Here is a 27,048-nt window from a genome sequence, read left to right on the forward strand (position 1 = left end):
GCAGGTGATGAGGCAGAGCTGGTGATGCTGGAAAGAGGTTCATCAAGGAATCCTGAGTCTGAGGCTCATTTTTTAGCAAATTCAAGTTTGTTTTCATGTGTGTCTTCACTGGGCAGGTGGATTACCACTGTGGCTGCATATAGCACACCAGATTGGTGGAGCGCTGCAGTGATGTTTGTCCTTCTGCAGACACATATCTCCACATATGATCATGAAGCTCAGCAAGAATGATCCTCACGGTAACAGAACCCTTCTCCATCAGTTTACTCAGATTGGCCCAGGAGACTTAGATCTAGGAAGAGTCCTGTTTGTTTCAGACTTCCACCATTCAGGTTAACAGACCATATATGCTTCTATGTCCCTTCAATTGGAGCCACAAGATATTTCTTCTCTTCCCCTCAAATGTGTGGTTTATTTTTAAGACATATTTCACGAGCGCTACAGGCAATTTTCTCTTCAGAGAAATATAAAACTCTTTACTTTTAGTTTGATTTAGAGTGAAAACTCCATAATACTGGTTTTGTCCAGAGTTTCTATGCTTATACTGTTAGGAACTGAAACGCATTTTTTTGTGTACTAGTTCAGAGTCTCTCTTCCTTATCCATTTGTAATCCTGAGGTAAATGGTCTGTCTGTGTTTATCTGTATTTAAAACATTCTGTGGAAGAGCGTGGGAGCCAAGAAATGCGTAGGGCCTGCCACTGCACCATGTTCACGCCAGACCAGAACAGAGCGAGAACAGCAGACCAAATACCTGTAATCTGATCGCACTTCACTGCTGCTATTTTCACTTTTTAAGTTAAACATTTAGTTAAAGTTTTCTCATTGTTGAATGACTCATTATGTAGTAGAAGGTTTCCCAATCCCTGATCCAGAGATATCATGTACACAGGTCTCAAATATAATTTTTTTTTAATATTACTGAGATCCATTTGTCCAATCTCTAAATCACGATTGTCAAAAAACACAATCAGCTGTGTTGATTGAGCATACCCGTTACTGCAGTTTGGGGTTTATTTCACACACTATATGCAGTCAATTGCCATGTTTCTAAAATGCTTACATTTTTCAAGATTATGAAATATAGTATAAACATTTAGTCCTGCAACAACAGCAGCATAAAGTATTAAAAATATTAAATATTTCAAGTATTAAGTATTTTGTTGAGTTACAGATCACACAGAAATATTAAGTAATTTTTTTTTTTTTTTATTTCTGTCTCAGTCGATGGCCTGGTCAGGTATTGAAACTCTTTCCATCAGAAACAAAGTAAAAAAAGACATTTTCAATTAGTTTGTGGATGCAGAACAACACTGCAGAGAGAGAGAGAGAGAGAAAGAGAAAAGATAATGCCTACACAGAGGGGAGCTGAACAGGTGTAGGAAGAGAAAGGATAGTTGAATCAAAAAAAGGGAAAAGAAAGAAGGTAGGGGAAGAGAACAATGTATGTTGTGTACTGTGTGTTTGTTTGTTTGTTTGTTTGTACACATGTGGAACCCTATGAAACCTTATTTCTGGCAAGAAATATACAAAGTAAAATAATTGTGAATTTATCTTGGAATTCTTGCAATTACAGTATTTCACTAAGTCTGAATTGCAGGAGTAAACTCACAATCCCAATAATTAGATGTCTGAACTGTGAGATAAAAAGGTCACAATTACTGTTTTATTTTTATGTGGTGAAACAAGCTGCACATATTAACTTGAGGCCACGAGATATTTGTAATTTTTGTTGATGATTGGCATCACGACCCCCCATCCACTGGAAAACTGTGAAGCTGTCGAGTTCCAATTGAATTTTTGCATACAAATTTTTCTACACTGTGAAATGTGTTTCAGATGAAGGTAAACTGAACTGAGCTAAACTACAAAAAAAGATGTTTATATTGTCTAATATATGCAGGTAGAAGTGTGCATAACAACACATAAACAATATTAAAACACTGACAAGCGGCACTATGTGGCCTCAAACCACAACTCACCAGGTGCACATAGGGAGCGAAGTATCCCAGCACTGCCGTGAAAGCGGCGCGCCGAGGCCCAAACCCGATAGGTCAGCACCCCGAACACTTCGCACGTTAAAAAGTACTTCCTGGTTTTGGCCCGGGCCTTCCTGCACCTGCTCGCCCGACTCCAGGCGGACGGGGACCCCGTCCATTCCATGCCTGGCATCTCGGGCATCCGCTGGGCATGGCGGTTTAAAGGTGAGGAGCCAGCAGCGACTGGACCAGCATGAAGATGCTGAGGACCTGGAAGGTTCTGGGGAGGCCCAGCGGTCCACCACTTTCTTGAGCAGCACAGGGAGCCCCATGCGAAAAGAGGCTGCTGCCTGCGCGTCCTGCGCCGTTGGCCAAACCCAGTCTCTGAAAATAATGCCCCAGGATCACCAGCGGCGGCTGGAATACAAGCGACGATCCGCCCAGCCAAACAGTATCTCCATTATGTGAAGTATCGAAGACCCAAGCGTGCTGAGGAAAATGGGCGTCAATGTAACAAAACAAAAAAACAAGGCTGATGAAAAGCTGTCACCTTTATACCCTTTATCACTTTTAATGCAATTTATTCAATTTCAGTTTAATTCGAAATAAGCTATAAATATGTTTTATAGGCCCTTTTGGAAGGAAGAAGTGCACTTATTTGTACTGAATACTCCAATTTTAGTATCATACTATGTAAAATACATCTGCAGTTTTATTAAATGTGATATGTTGTTTAGTGTTAAATTTGTCAGTTTTTTTATGTCATTGTTTAAATATTTGAATTTTTTTTTAAGTTTTCATCATTTTAGTTTCAGTTGATTGTTCTCATTTTTAATTAGTTTATGTTTTCCTTTAAAAATAAATCTATATAGTTTGATTATATGTTTTATTTAGTTTAGTATTTATTTTAGTTATTTTTCAGTTTTTAAATGAATAAGAAACAAACTAAAACATTTTAAATATATATTTAAGTCATATTTATTTTATTTAAAAACTTAACAAAAAATGTATTTCTAGAGGTTTAAGCTTTAGTTTTTAGTGAACAATAATAAGCCTATAGTGTACTTGAAGCTTCAAAAGTATGTTAATAAAGATTTGTCCTACTTATACTAGTTAGTTATGAGTCATGTTGCCCTTTTTCATTTAAATTTAAACTTAAAAAACACAAAATTACAATTATTTAATTGCTATTAACATGAAACTAGAACTTGAAAATAGACTAATTTCCTACTGTTTTTGTTTTTTCTCACTGTTTTTAGCATAGATTACTGAATCCACTTATACCAGTAGCATTGCATTCGAAAAATGACCAAAGAGTTTCAATATTTTCCTGTTTAAAACTACGACTCTTCTGTAGTACTTTCCAATTTTCTGCCTGTTTTAAGTGTTTGAAAAAAACGACTTTTCCACAAAAAAAGAAAGTAAGAGTTTTCTCAAATAGCCATAAGCAACTTTTGCAAGAGCAGTTTGTCATATAAAGTGCAAGATTGGTATGGCGCTTTTACAACAGAACTGTCGATTTCTAATGTTTTCTCTCTTATTAAGCTCAAGCATTTCACATCCAAATGACCTTTGACTCCTGAAGCCAGAGACTGCCATTTCAACACACTGGCCAGCAGGACACATTATTTGGAGTAATGACCAAACAGGCGTTAGTCTAAATGATGGATTGTGTAATGGAAGAGAGAAACTCAGCCCTGCAGGAGACACTTGTGCTCAAAGCCTGAGAAAGGAAGGGAAATAGTTTGTGTGCGTGTTTGCACTAGTGTTTGTGTTATTTCAGTGTTTCAGGCTCGAAGCGCAGCAGGACCAGGCTGGCCGTTCTTTCCAACCTTTTTTTAACAAGCGTCGAGAGCTTTTCAGCTTGGAATAAAACCAGCACTCTGTCCAACTGCACAAAGACCTCAGAAAGAAGGCACTGTTAGAAAACAACGAAAAGGATAAGAATGAAGGAAAGTAGGGAAGAGAAAGAAAAGATTATATAAATCGTGTACCATACACGTCCTGCTGTCAAATGTGTGTTTGTCCTTTTGCTTAAAGACTGTCAAGCGTGTTTCTATAACCTTTTATAAAAGCACTCTTAAGGAGGCCAGTGGTTTGTCTGCCTCCGTCACTTCAACCCACGACATCTACAAAACATGAGCGCACAAAATAAGTGACAGGAGGCGTTGACTGATATCTTACCACAATATCTCACTCTTGTCTGAAAAGTACAAAAAGGGATCAAAAAAGAAAGTGAAAAAAATCTGAAAATACTAAATGTTTTGAGAAAAAATATTGGTTTTTGGATGAATGCACAAGAATTAAAAAAAAAAAGGAAAATATTAGCAATTTTTTTTAAGCGAATTAAGGTTTAAACTAATTAAACCTCTAATAATAATCTAATAATCTAACATGTAATAATTATTTTAGATATAAAATACTGCTTTATTATTTAATTTTGTTCTGCATATATGTATATATATATATATATATAGAGAGAGAGAGAGAGAGAGACAGAGAGACAGAGAGGGACAGAGAAGTGTTGAAGACAGGGAGAGAGAGAGAGAGAGAAGGAGAGAGAGAGAGAGAGAAGGGAGACGAGAAAGAGACAGAGAGAGAGAGAGAGAGAGAGAGAGAGAGAGAGAGAGAGAGACAGAGAGAGAGAGAGACAGAGAGGAGAGAGAGAGAGAGAGAGAGAGAGAGAGAGAGACAGAAAGACAGAGAAAGAGACAGAGAGAAAGAGAGAAAGAGAGAGAAAGGGGGCAGAGGGACAAAGAAAGAAAGAAAGAAGAAGAAGAGAGGAGAGAGAGAGGAGAGAGAGAGAGAGAGAGAGAGAGAGAGAGAGAGAGAGAGAGAGAGAGAGAGAGACAGAGACAGAGACCAGAGAGAGAGAGAGAGAGACAGAGAGAGAGAGAGAGAGAGAGAGACAGAGAGAGAGAGACAGAGAGAGAGAGAGAGAGAGAGAGAGACAGAGGAGAGAGAGAGAGAGAGAGAGAGAGAGAGAGAGAGAGAGAGAGAGAGAGACAGACAGAGACAGAGAGAGAGAGAGAGAGAGAGAGAGAGACAGAGAGAGAGAGAGAGAGAGAGAGAGAGAGAGACAGAGAGAGACAGAGCAGAGAGAGAGAGAGAGAGAGAGAGCCTACATTTTGCATGTAATTTTCCGAAAATACTAAAGAAACAGAAGACATTTTACGTTGCGAAGGAACTGGTGAGAAGACCAGGAAGGCCACAAAGGCTCCATGAGACAAGCCGTCTTCCGACATCCAAAGTGATCTGTGAACATACTGACCACGGAGAGCAGAAGAATATCATCCCCATCGCATGAGCACCAACCCATGCTAGAGAAAGAAAGAAAAAAGCGTGAATAAATGAAATCACGTTAACCTGACACGATGCTATAGTGTTTCTGGGAGAATGAAATTTTGCTATCATAGATATGTACTGTATATACTGTAGGCTACATATCTACGCTCATGAAGGAAGTGTTTTTAGTGCATTGCTATATAATTGTCTCAATGGCTCAGTCTAAATCTGGTGGGATTTTTGCCTGCTTAAGCCATTAGAAAAGCAACAGCACACCTCTTTTCAACAAGTCACACAATGCAAATCCTAACCATAAGCAAGACAACTGAAAGCACCACTAATAGGATCATTGACAAAACCACCAGCTTTGTGATTCATTTATGCAAAGGAGTTTTCTCATGTGATTGAACTTGGAAAAACATTCACTAATCTGATGATTTTATATTGAGCGGTGTTGGGGTAGCACAATACAAATGCGCCAACCACCAACCTTTTAACTTTTTAGGGCATAACGCATTACTTTTAAAAGTAACTTTCCCCAACACCGGTTTCAAACACGTCAACAATCTACTTTACGAAAATATCGTAGAGATCATGCCCGTGTGTCCTGTGTAAATATCCACATATAGTTATAGTTTAGTTAGAAGGACTAGTTGTTAACACATTAGAGAAAGTCAAGAAACACGGATGACTGAGAAAGTAAGTGTGATGCGGTTGATATTAAAATGAAGCAAAGAGAACATAATATTACGTTATAAATTGAAAACTATTTTAACGTGCTGCGAGGTTTGAAAACTGATGCGTTGGAAGTTTATCGCCACGTATCCAGCTTCATATGCTGGAGTTTTCTATAGGTTTTAAATATGAGTTTTCTAAGTAGGTTTACTCGATAGCTTATGCAATACAGCGTTGTTTATGAAGAGCACTGGTACGTATATCCAACACTACGGTTTAAAAAAATTCGCAAAAACAAGTTAAAATAGCATGGCTGCATCAACGAATACTTTTTTGCATTACTTTTGCATTTGTTAACACTATAGGGGTGAGTTTAGGGTTTGGTTTGGTTTGGTGTAGAGGATATCTCAACATGACAGAGTATTTTTAATTATAAACCACGAAATATGTACCTGAGGCAGCGTAATACAAACACAGCAATGCATAGCGAAAACATGCAGCGGTCATGCATCAAACTTGCGTCTTAGCATCTCTCGCTGAACACTTCAGTTTAACTGACGCAAAAACTGACCCATAATGGTGCTGTAGAAAATACAACTAGTTGCACATATGTTGAATAAACCTGGCTTGCTTGTTTCTTTAGGCTAGTATTAATTTGTTTTCAAGCTCGCCACTTATTTCATTGTTTAATAGTCTTCAATAAGATCGAGAACTTTAGTTTAAACACCAAATTAGTCTAAAATAGCCCGCCAACAATGTGATACGATCGTGCGATCTTGTTTGACATGCATCTCTCCACCCGAACATAAGCGGTATATCTGACACATGCATGCACCCAAACACGCCCAATCTTTGTTAAGCCCAGATAATTCTGCAAAGAGACACAGAAGAAAGTCCATCATCTCTGTATTTAGGCGATGGCCAGTTCCAATCGATGTCAAGCTCAGACAAACACGCTGCATGTTTTTCATGGTTCAAAAGGTAGTTTAAAGTCTGCACAGTATGTCTGAGTCTAAGGACACTGGTTCAATATTTGGCCGCTGATCTGTGAGTGTGTGTGTGTGTGTGTGTGTGATGCGAGCCCCTCCTCGGCGTAGTCATTCTTGGCCGAGTTCAGTGGAAATGTGGCCCCATGAATCAGAGAGGAAGCGGTGCGTTAACAAACCAAGCAAATGAGTGTTTATCCATATTTTGTAGAAGAACACAAGGTCAGGGTTTACGTAAGGCCCCGACTCCGCTGACTTATGGAGTCAAATGCAGAGGTATATGTTTTCCACAGGTTTACGCAGTCAGGGGTTTTGTTTGTTGTTTTGTTAGCTTTGCGAATGACCGATTCTTCTGTGATGTTCGGTTGGAACTACGAGTTCAGAGAAGATTAGAACAATGCAAAGAGTCTCTGTTTAGGAATAGAGTGTTCTGAAAGACCAGGTTCTAACAGATCATGCAGAAAACATGAGAGTGGATAAAGTGTGTGTGTGTGTGTGTGTGTGTGTGTGTGTGTGTGAGTGTGGGAGTCTGAGGCCACGTTTGGAAGGATTAAACATTCCAGTGACTATTAGGAATGGATTACCTTACTTCTCCAAGTAAAAATCCACACAGAAAGAGGAAAATATCAGCGGTTTTTAGTTTTATAAATAATGCACAGCTAACAACAAAAACAATGCAGAAAAGGAGTCAGCGCAAATGTTTGGACTCGAAGAGGGTGAGTGAAATCGAACTTCCAGAGCAGGTTTGGACCAAACAACAAAGGGTTGTGGGCGGTGTTTGCTTACAATATTCAGAAACATATCTCTTTGTTCCGATCTTAAATCTTTCATTTTGAATTTCTGAAAGCAATCCCAATGGATTCAGCTGTTTCGCTGGAGGAAAAAAATCTAAATGAGAGAAAGCAGAATAAAGAGAATCTCCCCTTGTGAAAAAGAAGTACACTTTCGAATACTTTGAAAAATACTTTGCAAATATGCATATATATATATATATATGCTAGTTTGTCAAGTAAATATATCTGTAATTATACATTTGTATTGAAGATGTTAATATACTAACAATATTTACATATCATAATGTCGACTAACAGTTCATTTAAATACAAAGTACTTTGAGCCCAGTCTCATCATAATGCATTTTTGTATTCTATGTGCTGTTTATATGCAGAAACTGACTTAGTGTGCATATGATATGCATATGTTTGACGTGCATACAATACTCAATTTTTGCATACATATGATACACACTTTTTTGTAGTGCATATAATACTCATTTGGCGTACATATAACCTATTGCGTACAATATTCATGCCAATGTCCATTTCTACATATAAAGTTTGCCAAATATAAACAGAAAACATTCATAAAATAAAGTTGATACTTTACATGTGCTTTAGTAACTTTCAAAAGTAAGTGTAAGATGAAAAAAAGATGAAAAAAATCATGATAATGTACTTAAAAAGTAAAACTTTAATGTACACTTAAATGACCTTTCATTTCAAATAATATTATATCAGTAGGCACAGTTAATGATGTGTATATTCAATGCATTTAAGCACTTCTTCGTTTAAATTTTTTATTTATTTATTTTTTTTTTTAAGTGCTTTTTGTGCCAAACACATCATCACGATACTACTGTTTTGATGCAAGCGTTGTTAAAAAAAAAAAAAAATTCAGTGTACTGTTTGTGTGTGTTGGTTTTTGTGTTTTATGGGGACACACATTTGTTAAATGGCATGGGTATGAGAGGTATTACAATGAAGGTGGCGTATGAGGACACCTTCAATGTCTAATATTTCAAAAGACTTAAAAAAACATACTAAATGGTGTTTTTTTGAAAATCCTGTAAGGGTAGGTTTAGGTGTAGGGTTGGTGTAGGGCAATTGCACACAGTATAAAAACCATTACGCATATGGAGAGTCCACATAAACCACAAATACCTACATGTGTGTGTGTAGAATGGTTTAACAACATATGACTCCACTACGGCCCTAACAGTCCTGAAAAACAAGAACAGACACGGTTCTCTCCTGTCACCATCTGACTGCTTTTGTAAGCAACTTGCTATTTGTTAACATTTTTCTGGATGAAAAATAAACCAGAGAAACTCAAAACAGCAAAAAAAAGGAACGAGAAACATCTCAAACCCGATCTTTTTGCCTTTCTCTCTACCTCTAATATCTCACCTTTCAATTCTCCAATAACATGTTGAAATCACGCTGTTTTGTCTTCTACAAAGCATACAGTACAACCGCTTTTCCTACTAACAATCTCTAACAGTGGGTAAATATGCATTAAAAATCATAAAATCCAAACCATCATTTTGTCAAAAGTCAAAACCTCAATTTTATTGAAGTTTTAAAATAAAATGACAAAATCCTTTGTCTTACAATTAATGTATCCTAACTACACATTAAATAAATGCATTACAAAAATTAAGTACTTAATTATTAATGAACAAATAAGTTCTATCATTCGTTTGAATATTTTTCACTTTTTGCAGGACTGACAATATTACAGCTTGACAAAATTCTGCTTGCGACATTTATCTTGACATTAAAAAATGCACATAAAATGCATGTAATTTAAAAAATACAAATTGTATATTTCAGTTGTTTAATGTTTAAAATCCAATCTGTGCATTTCACCGTAAAAATCACTAGAAAAGCAGCGAAGTGAATTATGAAAAGGTTCATGGTAAAACCTTGATGTTTTTGCAGCATTGAAAAATAAATGTACATTTTATATGTTATTTTCAATAAAATTCGACATAATAAATGTTCCTGACATCAAAATTCACCTCTTCGTATCGAAAATGAATGCGATTTCACTTTTAGCCGACTCTTTCCTCTGTTCCTCCACTTTTCACCCTTTTCATTGATGCCATTCTCCTCTGCTTTTCATTATATCGCTCTCATTCTCCTTTGTTCCAAATCACCCGCTCCTAATTCTCACTAATGAGTTTGCTCCACATGTTGTATTATTGGATCATTTGTTAAATGAAGCAGAGAAAGACAAGAAAGGACAGAAATGTACAGTGTTTTCCATCTAGAACAGAAATAAAGGAGGAGAGAGAAGAGAGAAAACAAAGAAACGAGTGACCCAGTAACACTGACAGATGCTCTTTGACAGATTGTGGATAAAGACACTCAGCCTCAGGGAAGCACAGATCACTCTCTCTGTACATCCCTTTCTTCCTCCTACATGCGTTATTCCTAGATTTTCTCTCTCTCTCTCTCTCTGTTCATATCCGTCTGTCCTTACAAGACCCCTCAAGTCAATCTGTCAGAAAGAGTCTAAAAAAACCTGTCAAGAACACGTCTGGGTCATAGGTCAAAGCAAATCAAAAAAAATATAATAAGCACATTTAGGCAAACATTTTATGACTATAATGCATTGTTGAAGTATTTACACACATCATGATAGAATTAGGCGTTTTTATTTTCATTTATGGTAATTTAATGTGAAAAATCATTGTATTTCGGGAACCTGTACATAAAAATAAATTTAAAAGTCCAGACATGAGAACAATAAAAACATGAACATGAAAACAATGCTTACAAAAAGAGCTTTAAAACAGGCCTAATTTTCTATATACAAAAATAAAAGTACCAAAAATAATTGAAAAAATACAATCTAAAAATATTTGCATATTTAATACCTATGCATATTTACATGTAAAAGCTGTAAGAGTGACTTTTTTTAATTCTATAAAATTCAAAGGTATGTTTTGTGACATACAAAAGCATAAACAACATAAACGCTGAATAGACTTTCGGGTCGTATTCTGCACAAGCCGAGGATTCTGTGCTCCATTGCTTACACGGCAAACAACAACTGAAACCAAACCCTTTCAGCTGCTGACATATACAGTATGATACATATAGATATTTACAGTGTCTACATTATTTAGTGTAACCTAAATTTACCATAAAAACGACTTTTTATTAAATCTACCATTTAAAAGATTATATTTTAACAACAATTTAGAGTAGAAACATAATTGTATGATTAAAAAGTGAAAAAACTATAATAATAATACTAATAATAATGTGGTGTATTGCTATTTTAAAGTGAATTAACATGAAGCATAAGCATAAGTCTTTTTTCTCCTTGGTCTGAATAAAAATGCAAATTCGTTCTTTGCCACTAGGTGGCGCTTTAAAATAATAAAATATATTTTTATTCGAAAACTATGACTTTATTAAACAATCTGTCATTTTGAGAGTATCACATATCCCTGATGAAAAAACAACAGAACCCTGCCCAAAACACAATAGAAAAAGCGTCATGTATTTAATGGTTATTATTGAGCTGTATTGGTTTTAATGGAAACTATAATGGTGTCTACTGGTATGTGATGGATTCTATTGGTGGGGCGTTAAATGCTATTGAAAAGATGCTCAAAACGTAATTTTATAACGGTTCTGCAATGGAAAAGCTAGTAGTATTATAATGGAAACCATTTAAACTTCGTGACGGTTTCTATTGGGTTTATGAACAGCGATACAATGTACGCGTCTGAAGGATACAGCGTCCAAAATGCAAACAATGTATCCGCTTGCATACGTTACATATGTTCTTTTACGTATGTGAACCTCTCCACAATGGCGCTATCGCAGCGTGAGAGGAGAGGAGCTGTTGAAAAAACGTTGTTTTTATTTTATTGGGCACTAAATGTATTCTGATAGCTTCGTAAAAATACGGTTGAACCCTGATTGTGGATTATTTTAACAATGCATTTATTGCCGTGATCTCGAACGCGTTGATTTGTAGCTCAGATACTTGTACAGTTTCCTGCGCTAAATCACTCTTAGTTATTTCCCTAAAGCAACTAATGAATCACAAGTCTCGCGCAGTAAATGGCTTACTTGTGCATTGCAAAATAGTGCAAAGAATCTGATTTCAACCACAGTTGTCTCGCATAGCGTAAATGAGCAAAGCGAGAGAAGAGGCCTACTGTGCTGTATAGAATGCGGCATCTGTTATTACATCCTAAAAGGAAAAGAACCTGTAAGAAAGTTGAATTCACGCTAGATGTTTTTGTAATGAATGCTGTCTGTTCTCACCTGAATTACCAGTTCAGATGTATATTCACGTATCAGTCCAGAGTGGAATATTTCACTATGGTGACACTTGGCCTCACGGACCTGGATCTGATCCGTCCCTTCTATCCCGATGCAGTGAAAAATTGACTTAAAAACATCTATGGCTAAACAGGGTGTATGAATAGGAGAAAAGCTGACACTGATAATCATGTTACATGCGAGAAAGCAGGAGCGAAACATTTCTCCTCTCTGCCGGCCTGGGTTTTCTATTAAACAGCAATGCTAATGTCAAACAACCGACACAGAGCGTTCGTTTAATCCCCCAAAAAAAAAAAAATGAGTGTGTGCCTTCAGCTCAATCGCTCAAGGCGCACACAACCCCCAGCTGAACGCATTGAGGAAAAAATTCTCTAATCGTCAAATGACAGATTTAGACACACTTATCCTGGCACTCTTCGTGTGCGCTGGGGTATTGTGTGAACGTGCACCGTGACCAGGTAGTAAAAAAGAGACGGGTTGCTAATCGAGTTATGGCACGGATTTGAGCGAGATTGAGATGCTTTATATTAATAAACGGAAGATGTTCTCGGAGAGTTTTATTTCTTTTCCATAGGGATTTTCTAGCAAAAATAATTCTGTAATATTATTTACATAAAAAAATAAATAAATTCAGATCCGAGAGCTATTATAGTTAAATAAAACCAAAAAAATATATATATTACTTAAAATAAAATACAAAAAATAATAATATATTTTAATATATAATATACTTTTTGCAAAGCAAAACTATCGTTTAGATTAAAAAGCTGAAGAAAAACTAATTGGTAACATGAAAAATAAACATTAACTGAAATAAATATTAAAAACATCTTTTTCAAGTTAAGACAACATTTCTCGTATTTTAGGGCTTGTTTAATCCACATGTACTAAAATAACTAAAACTAAAATAAAAATGAATCTGAAAAAATAGACATTAAAATAAATGCTGAAAAAAAAGAACAAAAAAACACAAAAAAATATTGTAACTAAACTTAAATGAAAAACTAAATTAAAATAATAAATAAAGCTGATTTAAATTATTAATAACAACTATAATATAGAGTATAGTTCTGAAATAACGCTGATTCAGAAAATGTTTTCTGTGTTTTTGATATCCATACAACTCATCACACAAAATGAATAAATAATGAACAGTTGTAAAGTAATTAAAAAGCACACTTATGATGTAAAAAAAACTTAAATTTTAAATTTAAAAAAAAAAAACGTTAAATGATTTTGTCGATATGTCAAAACTACATCCTTGCTTAAAAATTATTTACTGTGTTACAAATGGTTGAAGCGTATCAGAAAGATTGAATAACTTCTGACCAGCATGACTTGAAGATGATTTGAGACTCATTTAAAATGGTGTAAAATCAAGTTGGCTTGAAGCAAACTATTAATATAAGAAGGAAAAAGCAGGCTCATTTGGTTTTTGAGTTATAAGCAAAAGGCGCACTAACATTTAAACTGGTGGAGGCGCTACAGAGTTCAAATATTCAGTCCTAAACATGCTTCTAGTTGCTTAAAAGTAAGCAAGTTGGCGTAAACAATAGATGAATTTGCTCTACTGCTGCTTAAGACCTAATGAAGGCATCAGTCAAACATATTCACAGACTGAATGTCTCTGTGTCCTGGATACACTAGTGTTGAAGCGCGCTTCAGAAAAATATCAGTTACATGCCAGACAGCCAACGCGAACACTTTCACATCTCACCAACACTTGTCTACTGTTCTCAGTGTTTAGACTCGTTTCACCTGCGCTGGCATGGAAAGGCCTTTCACGAGTTGAGCTGTTCAGGCTTGTGTTTGACCCTGGATTTCCAGGTTTCAAGCAGGATACAAAGATAACAATACTTTAAAATCCTTACGCAAATAAAATGCCAGGTTTCAGACGGACTCAACAAGCGCATTTTATCACATCCAAATGCTTAAATGCTCCAGAGAAGGCCTTTAGAGTTCAGAGTCACTAAAAAAACGAACCGACTCCAAAAGACATTTTAATAATCAGTTAACACTTAAAGGGTTACTCCGTTTTCATCAATAATAACTTACTCAATGTCGTCATAACGTTGAGTTGAACCAGTGATGGATGGACTATTCAGATGATATCTATTATACTTTTCTGGACTTAGACAGTATTCATTATTTGGCAGTTAAAGGGACAGTCCATAAGCCTCCTGGTTTTCATCCAAAGTATCTTAAATTGCATTCACAAGACAGAAACAAAGCTTTTGAGGTTTGGAACAACATAGGGTTAATGAAAAAAATCATTTTGGGGTTTAGTAACTTTTAAATAAAAAACTAAGCTGTATTTATATAACTATGAATTGCACATAAAGAGGTTTTATATAAAATTTTTTTATGATATATTAATTTACTGCTGAAATATCAACATAAGGTGGAGAAGTAGCAATTCAATTACTTTGGCCGTCTATTTTTGGCTAACGCTGGCCTTTTTGTCCTGCAGAATACTTTAGGTTGCTGAAATTTATGATGTGATTGTGCTTTAAATAAAGTAGTCTAAATAACTCTAGTCTAGTAGTACAGCAAAAACAAAAAAACTAACTTTAATGTTATCAATTATGACTAGAAGGCAGTAAAAACATCTACAAGGCTTTCTTTGGAAGCTGAAGGCAGTACTTTACTTTTACCAAACCAGTGTCTAAAGAATGTAATTGCAGAAATAATGGTGACCTTCCCACAACCTGATTCTCAAACTAACGTGAAGTGAAACCCTTTACACTTTTAGCATTTTAAAGCACACCTCTGAGGACGCATTTTTCACAAGATCTGAGATGCTGTGTAGAAATGTCTCTACAAACCCAAACTCTTTCTAAACATGCATACGATGCAGAGAGAGGGTGAGCGGAAACACAGCCGAGAGGCTACCTGAGTTCACGTGATCAGACATACATATAGGTAACATGATCTGAGTCTATGCATTACCCGCAGCCCTTCTGTGTGTGTGTGTGTGTGTGTGTGTGTGTGTGTGTGCGCACATAGGCACAGGTAGTGAGGAACACAAAAGAGAGAGAGAGACATAAAGCTACATTCAGAGTGAACTACAGCTGAACAGCTAGTTAAAGAGTCAATGACGCTCACGCTCATTTTAGCACCTGAACTTTTACTGTTTTTTTTTAAATGAATAGATCAAATATCATCCTCTAAATACAGCTCTTACCAACCAAACATGTTTTCATTTTCAGATCTGAAATAAATACAAAATAAGCGATACGATTCATTTAAAACACACTCGGTCATATATATTAACATATTTAATATAATTACATAATTAATACAAGTAAATAAACTCTGTATAATCAAAAATAAACAAAACATTATATACATACAGGGTTTTGTAAAGGTTTCTGCTCACACCAAGCCTGCATTTATTTGATTCAAAATACAGGAAAAACAGTGATATTGTGAATTTTAATTTTTTTCTTTTTAAATAACTGTTTTCTATTTGAAAATATTTTAAAATGTGATTTAAATTCTGAATTTTTAAGTATCATTAAATCATTCTAACATAGTATTCTGATTTACTGCTCAAAACAATATTATTATTATTATGTTATATATTATTATAGAACTTATACATACACACATACATTATTATGTTATATAATATTATTATAATATTACAGTATTATTATAAAAAAGCGGAATGAAATTAAATAAATGTCTTTATAAATCACTTTTGATCAATTTAATGCATCCTTGCTAAATAAAAGTATTAGTTGAATTAAGTTATTAATTTAATATCTAATGATTTGAATATACTGACTGCAAGTTTTTAAGCGGTATAGTGTATAATGTTTTTATTCATCAAAGAATGATGAAAAATGTTCTCAATTAAGTTTTAATATTCATAATAAAGAAACATATTCACATAAGAAGCAGTTATTTAAAATAGTAAAAATATTTACCGCTTTAGCTTTATTTTGGCATCAAATAAATATATAGGCTTAGTGAGAGAATTATGCAAAAAAATAAACTTTATAATCTTACTGTCCATAAATCTTTCAATTGGTAGTGTATATTATAATTAGTTACAAAACAACCAGAAGAAAATAAATAATAAAATATTTTCAATACACTTTATATTATCAAAACACATATTTATATTTAAGAACAAAAAGTGCTGTCTATCCATCATCAGAAACCCTTTTGGCCATCGGCCGTTAAACCAACGCGGGCTCCTCGAGGTCTGCTGAATCTAACTAAAAGAATACAAAAATCATTGCAAAAGTACTTAAAGTTTATTTTGTTCCCAGCTGAGACAGAGCTGCTTTTGTGTTAACCTGAGTAAACTTCTGCGTGGGAGTGTCTGTTGTAATCCCCTATTGAGATTAAATATAACTGTTGTGTTGTGCGTGTTGGGACAGGCCGAACCATGTGAGCGAGAGGCGGGGGGACTTGGGACTTGCGCCCCGCTAAGCTCTGTGTGTTCCCACACCACCCATGAGCCCCTCGCGGACCTAATCGAATCCCTGACTCACGCCCACATCACAGCCGTCGCAGAAGATTAAACAAAGGGCCGTCACGCAGAGAGACAGAATGAGAGCGACAGGGTAGGAGAATTTTATTAGAAATCCTCTACGGAGGCAAGTTTACAATAATATTTGCTCGCGGGAAAATAAAAGATGCTAGCAGTTCTCATCAAAAGATGGAATTTCTAGAGAACAGGTGTAATTAATACAGCTATAAAAATGTTATGCATTTATTGAAATTTAAAATAACATTTAATTCCTTTAATTAATTATTGCTTATATATATATATATATATATATATATATATATATATATATATATATATATATATATATATATATATATATTAAAATATATATATATATATATATATTATATATATATATATATATATATATATATTCATATATACATATATATATATTCATATATACATATATAAATTCATATATACATATACATATATATATATATATTCATATATTTTTTCAAAGTAAAATAAAATGTTAAAAATTAAGGTAAAATAAATAATACATTTTTATATAAAAATGAAATTAAATATTAATTTTCTTTATTAATAAAACATTTTTAAGGCTTATTAAGTACATTATATGCAAGAATCTTTTTTTACTTTATTTTTAATTAAATACTTAAATTTAAATACTTTTAAATACTCCTATTATTAATTGTAAGAAATTTCCTTTTAATTTTGATTGAAAACGGTTTCCAGAATAAATTTTTTTAATCACCGCATGTAACGCTTCCCTAATGCAATTTATTAATATTAAGTTCCTTTTAAACACACCATATCAGACTGAAAAAAAGGCAGCAGTCTCATCACGGTGACCTAGAAAGCTGAATCAGGCCTGGAAAGAGAAAAAGCGATGTTCACACACACGCTCACACACTCACAATATTCACCAGTGCACGCTTATTTTAATCTTCGCAGTATCACTTTATAAAACACCACGCTTTCTCCATAGCGTTCTCCTCAAACCACTAATTTGTCCTCCTCCTGTGGGCCTGGTTTTATTAATATTCAGATATAAACATCAAACAGTGATGTTGTACGGCCAAGTAAGTCCGCACATTAAAACTAACCCAGAGCTTTATCCTGCGTTCAAAGCCACAAAAAAACGGAGCTCAGCATGGAAGACAGATGGAGATTCCTGAACACAAACCAAAGGCCTGAAAGACATTTTACGAGATCGTTGGCATGTGGACTCGGTCAGAAGGAGCCCGGGGGTTGTCGAGTGCGTTAAGGAAACACCGTTCTCACACGCGCTTAGCAATCGAATTCATCTCTCGGTCTGGTTTCGTCGCGCTGATGCGCGTGCATATGGACGATAAATAACTTGGAAAATGTGAGCGACAAAGCGGTGTCCGCCTGGTCTGTGTTTATAGGAAGCGCAGTGGACTGATTTCTCTGAAACCGAGCACACAAAGAGAAACTTTGGGACGTGTGAAACTGATGCTGCTTCTCAGCGTCGGAATAACGTTCGCAATAAAAATCAGTTTCTGATGAGCTGGCGAATATTCTTGTTTAACATATTCGGCATACCTACACTCTACAAAAGTTTCAAATAATTCATTTATTCGTGCTTTGCAATGCATATATGCTCGGAAATTCTGCATCGTTTGATCAAAATACAGTAAAACCCCTGTAAAATATTAAATTTTTTTAAATAGTTTTTTTATCTACAATATATGTAATTTATTCTTGTGATCAAATCTGAATTTTCAGCATGATTTTCTGCTCACTAAACATTTCTCATTTTATCATTACCATGCCATATAACATATTTGGGGAAAGTGTGATACGCTAGCATTGTTTGGCAATATTTAAAAATAAAAAATTACTTATTTTTTACTTGCACTTTTCGTTTATTCAGCAAGTATGCTAAGAATTGATCAGCGGTGACAGTAAAAAATCAAACATGAAAACAAATGTAATATAGTTACCAAAAAAAAACATTAACAGAAAATACTTAACATTGACAATGATAAGAAAGTACCATTAATAACTGTTTAATAATAGAGCACCAAATCAGTATGTTACAATGAGTGATATATAGTAAGACATTCATAATAATAATAATAATAATAATAAATATGTTTCGGAGCAGCAAACCAGCTTTTGAATTTCCGCTATAGTAATAATGCTGAAAATTAAACTACATATTTAAACAATATATACAGCAAAGCCTAGTGTTTTAGGGTTATTTTAAGGGCTCTACAGCTGTCCGCAAACACGCTGGTCTCTTTTGTTCCGATAAAAACTTAATATGCATGTTTTGTGGGGCCATAAGTAAACAGATCTCGTGCCACGCTTGGGTTTTGTCAGCGCGCGCGGGCGTCTCCCTCCGTCTGTGGCGGGTCAGAGAGCGGCTCCGGGCGGCTGTCACCAGCCCCTAAAGACCAGTCGTGATCCTTAAGCCTCTCGGGATCAAGCGTGCCCGGAATCTCCTTTCACCTCGCACTCACAACACTTAGCGAAACACTGAAACGCACTCACCCACTTTGAACTGAGACGCCTGGTCCGTCGGTTCCTCGTGGTCTTTTACCAGCATCATGTGCAGAATCCCGAATGAGTTCTGGATGCCGAAAATCGAGCCGTTGCACCACGTAGCGGCGAACACACGACCAGCCGAAGCCCCCCTCCGGGGGAACGAACCCCGGCCCCGGGTGCGCGCCGGGCGGCGTCGCCGGACGCTTCTCGGGGCAGCCGGTTTGTATCAGCTGCACCGTGCTGTCCTCCGGCGCGAGCTTGCGCTCCGGTTCCTCGTACTCCTGCGGCTCTTTGTGCTCCACTGCAAGGTGTTCGGCGGGTCCAGCCTGCGGCTCGGCGCTCGATTCCTCCGAACCGGGTGTCCCGCTGGCAGCGTTCTCGTTGCTTTCTGGGTGCATCCTACACAGAAGGGGATGCTGACGCGTTTCCAGAATAACTCTTTTATCATATGCTTCCGAACGGGTGGAAGAGAAGAACAGAAATAAATCCCCTCGAGATCTAAAACAGAAGTCACTTCGCGCGGATGATCGCTCATAATCCGATCGATAATGCCCAAATCCTGTTACTTGAGAGATCGCTCTTCATAATAAAGCAGCAGGACTTTTCAGCAAACTGAGGAGAGCACAGCGAGCACGCGCTTTAAACCGAGTCCAGCTCTTTGCTCTCAGTTCACATCCCTTTATCGCGCACCGACTCCTCCTCTATCATTTGTTGAATATTTACACCGGACGGTGGTATGCTCTGTTCTGCTCACTTCTGCGCCGTTACAGCGGAACGTTCCGAAGCGCTCATTCTCGCGGGAGACGCGACGCGACCGCGTTCCACGCGCGCGTTATCTTTAAGTTTGAACGGAAACGTTCTGATCAGCGCGAAGCGCGATAGCGCGCATCAATTAAAACCACAGCGCGCGTTACCGCGCAACGATTGCGCGTTCTAAAGGACAAAGCGGTTGCCGTAACAGCCTCCGCTGGGCAGATCCCGCTGGAGGAACGGATTTAAAATTCCACCGGCGGCGCAGGATTACGGAAAGAACCGGATACCGGAGACCACCCCTCCTCCGCGGTTGCAGCCCGTCCCGCAATTGGCCTGAAACAAGGAAGCGCGCGCGAGGAACTGCACGGATGACGCGAGCGGAGCGGATTTACGGCGTTATAGGTGCCTCCTGACACATTTACAACCGGCGGAACGAACGAAACCGAGGCATCCGGTGAGCGATGCGTTTGATTTCCCCGGCCGGCGTCGCCGCGTTCGCCGTAAGAAGTGCACGATCCATCAATGCCACGCCGTAAATCAGACCGTTCCCGATTGGAAGTGGGTCAAGGGCGTCGTTTCCTGGAACGCTCTTCGGAACGGCGGGTGAGAGTTTAGTCGGCGTAGACGGCGGCGGGCGTGAATTGGTGCACATAGAGGCGTGTTTGGGAAGCCATGACGGGTTATTATGGTATGGAGGAGGATCCGTGACGCGCGCTTCCCTGTACAGTAATGCCTCTCTAACGTGACCGGAGAGGACATCCACACATCCTTCCATACGCAGGCCCAGCCGTGTTGCCTTTATCCAGCAAACACCCCGCTTTTCAACAGCGCTTATGCGGCGACCGCGTTGCGAAGTGTTTTTGGAAATGCATCGCCAGGGCTGAAGAAGCTGCGCTCAATATCTGATCCTCGCTTGCGCGATATCCTCCGGCTGTTGTCTTAGTCGGGTCGACAGCGCATTAATTATGATCGAGTGGTTTTTGTAAATCACAGGTGTAGGTTATGTATCAGTGACCACCGATGACCGCTAGAGCGCAGCACAGATCAATATACGAGCCCCGAGTGAAACGCGGCAGTGGCTGGGCATTGATCTGTAGGGGGCGCGATCGGACAAGAACCGCAGTTAAAGACGTTTTCTTTTTAACTTTGCGTTATTGTTTTATTAAAATACCTCCAATAGCTCAGAAGACAGAGCGAGATAAATAAATTATGCGCTAGCGCGTGCTTTTAGTTTTGTATTTGTATGGAGTTTTATTGAATTAGCATTAACGACAAGATTATTATTTTGGCTTTAGGTTGCAAATCTATCAAATATTTCTCTTTTTGGGGAAAATGATACGCGGAATCTGTGCATAGTAAAAGTTCTTGTGCATAAAAAGAGAATAGAAAACATAGATGCAATTCTAATTTCCTCTTCCTCATTCTGAGAATTTATTGTTTTATTTAAAAAAAAAAAAAAAAAAACGTGAAATTATGCCTTTTAGTCAATGGGTGTGACAAGAAAATCTTATATTCTAGAAAATCTAGAGTTTGTGTAAATCTAGCGGGATCGGGACGTCATGTTAATGGATAGATGGACGGACAGATTGGATAGATTGAAAATACTGAAATTTCTATTGTTCTGTAATGCAATGCTTTTCTCAGAGCTTCCCTCATGAATTAGTAACATTTCCACCCACAGCTCAGTGAATAAATGATTCAGCACAAACACCGACTCACGGCTGCCTGTGTCAATAATCCCCTGAGAATGAGCCATCACTCATATCAAGTGCTATATTTGTTTCTTTGCATCATTTGGGCTAAAAACTGGAGTGAATGAATTAGATTTTGATTTTTAAAGAGCACTCTGTATTTGGTTTGAAATCCATTAATGTGTGCAAGCTCCACTAGATTTCAAAAACTCTAGATTTTCTAGAATTGAAGATTTTCTCTGTCCCATCCACTGATTGAAATGCAGAATTTCATGTTATTTATTTTTAATAAAATAACAGTAAATTCTCAGAATGAGGAAGAGGAACTTGGAATTGCATCTAAATGTTTTTCTGTTCTCTCTCACTTTTTATGCCCTGATTTCCATGTAACGTTTTCAAATATGAATAAAGAACAATACAAAAGAAAATAGAAAAAAAGATTTTATCAGATTTGTAACCAAAGCCAAGTAATAATTTTTTCTGAAGACTAGAACATCTTGTCAGTGAATGCTTATCTATCTATCTATCTATCTATCTATCTATCTATCTATCTATCTATCAATCAATCTATCTATCTATCTATCTGTCTGTCTATCTATCTATCTATCTGCTCATCTATCTGTCTGTCTATCTGTCTATCTATCTATCAATCTGTCTGTCTGTCTGTCTGTCTGTTTGTCTATCTATCTGTCTATCTATCTATATGTCTGTCTATCTATCTATCTATCTATCTGTCTGTCTATCTATCTATCTGTCTGTCTATCTATCTGTCTGTTTGTCTATCTATCTGTCTGTCTGTCTATCTATCTATCAAATCTATCTGTCTGTCTGTCTATCTGTCTGTTTGTCTATCTATCTGTCTATCTATCTATCTGTCTATCCTATCTATCTATCTATCTGTCTGTCTATCTATCTGTCTGTCTGTCTATCTGTCTGTCTATCTATCTATCTATCCTATCTATCTATCTATCAATCTATCTGTCTATCTATCTGTCTGTCTATCTATCTATCTATCTGTCTATCTGTCTGTCTGTCTGTCTATCTATCTATCAATCTATCTGTCTGTCTGTCTGTCTGTTTGTTCTATCTATCTGTCTATCTATCTATATGTCTGTCTATCTATCTATCTATCTATCTGTCTGTCTGTCTATCTATCTATCTGTCTGTCTGTTCATCTGTCTCTGTCTGTCTATCTATCTGTCTGTCTGTCTATCTATCTATCAATCTATCTGTCTGTCTGTCTATCTGTCTGTTTGTCTATCTATCTGTCTATCTATCTATCTATCTATCTATCTATCTATCTGTCTGTCTATCTATCTGTCTGTCTATCTATCTGTCTGTCTGTCTATCTATCTATCTATCTATCTATCTATCTATCTATCTATCTGTCTATCTGTCTGTCTGTCTAATCATAGTATCTTGTAGGGAATCTTTTGGCCTTGGGCCATTAATAAATCACCTAGCAAACCACCCAGAACAGTCTAGAAATTCACTTAGTAACACCTTGGCAACTATGGCAGTGATTTTCCATGCAAACAAAATACAGCTCCTGTCTTCGGTCCCACAGACTCTATTAGAAAAGTATGGTTTTGTACTCTGGCAAATATTATGACGCGTGCTGGAAATTTAAGACATGTTTTCTTTTCCTGTGACGTCTGTGTCTCAGTGGAATCGGACTGGAGCTGGGGTCAGGAGTTCTGGGAGGCCTGCTCTTTCCCTATGGATTTAGATTCTTTTAATAGTATGTAGTGGAGAGAGAGTGAGAAACTGAACGCCGAGGGTCTTGTGGGAAGCAGTGGGAGGAGGAATAAGACATATGCTAGTGTATGCCTCATCAAGTGAAAACCAGTCTGGCAGCTGCGTCTGTATTTTGACTGTAACATAAGTTAGCAACTTCAGCGCAATCACCTATCTGTCTGTCCATCTGAAAATGTGCCCTTTTACCATGGAAACCACAGTAATGTTTTCTGCAGGAGTCACTCTGTGTGGACCAGGGCATGCCCTCACAAGAGTTTTGAATGCACCGGTATGTTTTGAGTCAACCAATAAGTCGAGTTTACTTAAAGGAACACTCCACTTTTTTGGAAACTGGCTCGTTCTCCAGCTCCCCCAGAGTCAATGAGTTGAGTTTTACCGTACTTGAATCACTTTTAGCTTAGCTTAGCATGGATCGCACAATCCAATTAGACCAGTAGCATCGCGTTCAAAAATGCAAAAAATCTTATCACCTTTTCTTTTCCCGCCTGCCTCAGCGCACAATATAACTACAGAAGAGTCAAGTTTTAAATAGGAAAAATATTGAAACTCTTAGTCATTTCTGAACGCCATGCTACTGGTCTAATTGGATTTAATGAACTACGCTAAGCTATGCTAAAAGTGCTATCACCAGACCTGAAGATCGGCTGAATGGATTCAAAAACACGCTGCTAGTCACACTGCTGGATTAAAACGGTCCTATTTTGTTGATTTTTTTATTTCAAGATTCTTTGACAAATTTAGTTTTCCCTTCATAATAAAAAGCCTTCATTTAAAAAAACGGCATGTTGCGTTTACCTGTGTTATCTTTGATTAATAAGAACGGTTGAAGAATGTTCTGCCGTTTCGTGAACTGTTTAGCAATTTGTAATTATGTTCAGTGGTGGTTCCCTCAGGACTGGACCTGTAACGAAAGGTCAATATGTGTTCAAAGAACTTTTTTTTTTCCTGTGCCGTATGGTGAAAATAGACTTTTGTGACTGCGTAGAAGTGGACTTGAAAAAATAAACCCACCTGTAGCATTGACGGAGGCAATTAGCCAAAACGTCCCTATATAGCGAGCAAAAACAGGGCTGTCTATGTTCAGACGGTGAATATGCATGTTTTGTCTTCCTGATCACGCACACAGACACGGTGCTCACCTGACATGACCGTACATGCCTGACACAGATTTCTTTGCCATGATACCGTGATTCATGTCGTAGTCTGTGAGATGTTTCTGAGTCAAGATGTGGGCGTGAACGGGAACCGACGATCTCATTCTCGTCAGCATCCTTGGCAGCGTGGAAAATACCCTTTGACTTTTTACTCTCAGGGTGATTCTTATTATATTTTCAGTAAGCCATTTTGACACGCCAGAATTCATTTTAAATAACAGCTAAATATGCATAAATTAATAACAGCATATTTATAACATTTATAATAAATTATCTTTTTGCTATTTGAGACAGAATAATTTATAATAATACATACATATATATTATAATATACATTTATTCCTTTATTTCAGTCATTCGTATTTTGAATTTCTTTTATTTATTATGTTTTTATATGTATATTCAGTTTCCTCTTTAATTTAAGTTAGTTTTTGTCCTTTTTTATATGTCTATATTAGTTTTTATTTATCAGGGTTTTTGTTTTAGTTGTTTTTACTAAAATAAATGTTGCTATATGAAGTTAAAGTTTACGTCTTATTTTATAATTTATATCTCATTTCATTATTATAAAATGTATATATAAAAATATATATAATAATATATATATATATATATATATATACGTTTATATTACAGTGTATCATCATTATACATTTCACATTAAAGTAATGAGAATTAGGGCTTTTTACTATTATGGTTGGAACAGTTTGGTGGGAATATATGCATAAATGTCATTAAAAAGCAAAAATATTTTTCACTAGTCAAAAATGATGACATCTCCTTTTTGATTTGTTTGAAATAATTCCGTACGTCATGAGATTCACTTTAGTAAAGGTTACCATCAAGGGAACGAACAGTTATGTGGCTCTTAAATGGTAATGAAACGCCTCACCACCAGCGTGACCATATAAGGACGAGTTTCCTCTTCCCCTCGGCATGGAAAACACAACACTGGGGGTCAATAGAAATGAATATCAGCCGTCTTGTTCTCTCTCTCTCTCTCTCTCTCTCTCTCTCTCTCTCTCTCTCTCTCTCTCTCTCTGTCATGGATCATGCTCTGCTAGACATATACAATTATAGAGGAGAGGGAATGCGAAGTGGAGCAAATAACGAGCTGAGACTTTGTACATCACATTTTTCTAATAAAGAGGGCTTTTTGAAAGCATAGTTTGACCAAAAGCAACATCGGTTTAGTTAGTATTTACTCTCGTGTTTTTTTCAATTCATTAAAGAATCTTTGGATAGCTCTTTGCCACATTGTGATGGATGAAATTAAAATTAATACCATGAAAAGAGTCAATCGAGTCACGATGCCGAACTTATGTCTACACGAAATGTGTTAAAATCAAATGTGTAAAATGTGTGGAAAAACATACTTGTAAAGCTTTTTGTAAAGTTTGAAAATGAAAATAAATTACAATTTCTACATTATAAAAGTCCATTTTGGAATTACATTATATTTAAATATATAAACAGTTCACTCCCAAATTGCTAGTAAATTTCCAAGAAACAGCAAATGGCCTGAAAGTTTAAAGTATAATGTCTTAAGTATTTTCTTGTAAAAAGTAATCTAATTTATTTTTTACAGTGTAAAGTTTGTTTTGAAATCATTCTTATATTAAATATAAAATAGTTTTATTTTAGTATAATTTCTATAGTTTCTGTTAACATTTTAAACTAAACTTAGTTTTTAGTTTCTGTTTTCACTTTAATTTTAGCTAATTTCACTTTAATTTTACATAACAAATTTTTCCTTCTTTTTTTCTAATTTGTATATTTTAGGATTATTATTTACGTATACACATCGTGTTAAACTAAACAAAAATGAGGAATGTTGGATTGACAGCTAGATGAAACAAAATAAAAAGTGAAATTATTCTTAAAAAAATGTAATAAAAAATACAAAAGTATATGACAAAATTACAAAAAAGCTAAAAATGTAAATAAAGACAAACGTAAAAATTCTATCTCATTCAAATAGTAATAAAGTAAAAGTAGTAAAATAGCATTGTGCTGCATCGATATACTGATTTTGTAGAATTCATGATAAAACGATTATCAAAAGTTCTGCATTGAAATGTATTTGATCTTATTTCATTTCATGAAGTTCACATTTTTTATGGTTGTCGTTTTCTAATAAGCCTGTGACACGCCCGCACGTACCCGCACAGGACGGGATGCCCAGATGAGTTCCAGCATGTCTCCGTTACTCCTGCTGGAGAAATTAACATGCAGAGCAGCACAAAGCTCAGCGGGACTACAGCAAACCACGGCTTTGAAAGGGCCGAGAGAGGGACACGGGGAGGGGGTAGCGCTGAGGGCCAAAGACGGTGCTGGAAAGAAAATCGACGAGGCAAGATGGAAATGTTGGAAGCCTAAAAGGGTGGTGGGAGGCCGCAGACGGGTGAGGGTGTATGGAGGGAGGGGCTTTAGTGCAGAGAAAAAGGGAAGGTGAAGGAGAAGAATGCATTAGACTGAGGGAAAATAAACCAGAGAGATCTCATTCAAGACGTGAGCAGAATTCATCCAGACTGCCGTCAAACAGGTACGCCCGAGCATTTTTACTAGTTTCACTGGAGCCGAGGCTACAGGTTTATGTGATGATCAGTAGAATAGGAGCTTTAATAGTGGACTAATACTGTGGCATTTTAGATGGGAACCACCCAGGCGCTACT

The 27,048-nt window shown here is 36.6% G+C and overlaps 1 pseudogene; it reads right to left on the reverse strand.

Moving 5' to 3' along the window:
- Window positions 1–105: 105 nt before the first annotated feature.
- On the reverse strand, window positions 106–19,423 carry LOC122358185 (annotated as a pseudogene).
- Window positions 19,424–27,048: the final 7,625 nt, after the last annotated feature.

The sequence above is a fragment of the Puntigrus tetrazona genome, chromosome 14 (assembly GCF_018831695.1).
Source record: "Puntigrus tetrazona isolate hp1 chromosome 14, ASM1883169v1, whole genome shotgun sequence".
Lineage (NCBI taxonomy): Eukaryota > Metazoa > Chordata > Actinopteri > Cypriniformes > Cyprinidae > Puntigrus > Puntigrus tetrazona.